Below are 1,163 nucleotides of genomic sequence, written 5' to 3' on the forward strand. Positions count from 1 at the left end.
GTTGCTGCTGGTGCCCAGGCTGGGGCTGGGACTGGGGCTGGGGCTGGGGCTGATCTTTCCTCTTAAAAGCCCAGGACTCACCTGTCCTTTCTCTTCTCCTACTTCCCATTCCCTACGCAGCTAATTTTACCACAAAGTCTTAAGTTTACAACACTCTACCAAGTAGTGGGAGTCTGTGGGAAGGGCTTCCAGGCAGGAGAGGAGGGCAGTGTTAGCCCTATTTACAAGATGGCGGCAACGGGTCCCTACCCAAGGAGACTGATGGCCTAAAAGTCCCTCCAGGAACTGAGTCCAGATTCTGAGTACTTTGCTACATCTCCAGGGTGCTTCACAGGGAGAAGGGGAAGAAAGGCTGAAGGGAACTTGGGGATGAGGACACTGGAGGCAGGGAGGGAGACGCTGAAAGGAGGAATGATGGAAAAGTTTTCCACCAGCACCTGGACGTTGTGTGTATTCAGGATTGTCTAATACTGATAGCAAATTATTTCAGCCTATGAGCCGCACTTATACATCTTTCTAACTGTTGTGAACTCAGCTGAGAGTTTCTTCAACCTTATCAACAGCCAGGTGAGATGTACATTATTATCTCCAGTTTATAGAAAGGGAAACTAAGACTTGGAGAGATTGAAAAACTTGCTCAGTTTCACTGTGGTAGCTAGTATTCAAAGATGGCCCCTGACAATTTTGCCCCTTACACAGACACCCCTTCTCTCTCAAGAGGTGGAGCTTGTGTCCCATCTTGAATCTGGGACAGGCCCATAACTACCTTGACCAGTAGAAGGTAGAGGAAATCATGCCCTGGGACCTCATAGCCAGAATTAAAGAAGACTTGACAGCTTCTGTTTCCTCTGTTTTGGAACCCAGCCTCCATGTTGTGGGGAAGCCCAAGCAGGTAAGGGGAGAACTCTTGGCTGACAGTCCTAGCAGAGCTTCAAACTGATGTGAAGCTATCTTAGAAGTAGATCTTCCATAAAGATGACTCCACTGATGATGCACAGGCAAAAACAAATCATCCCTACTCAGTCCTGTCCAAATTGTAAAATCTTGAGCACATGACTGCTCTTTTTAAAAATTATTAAGAGCCGGGCTTGGTGGCTCAGCTAGTAATCCTGCACCTTTGGGAGGCTGAGGTGAGTGGATTGCCTGAGCCCACGGGTTCAAGA

Source organism: Carlito syrichta, unplaced genomic scaffold (genome assembly GCF_000164805.1).
Source record: "Carlito syrichta isolate Samal-C Ts95f unplaced genomic scaffold, Tarsius_syrichta-2.0.1 Scaffold308105, whole genome shotgun sequence".
NCBI lineage: Eukaryota > Metazoa > Chordata > Mammalia > Primates > Tarsiidae > Carlito > Carlito syrichta.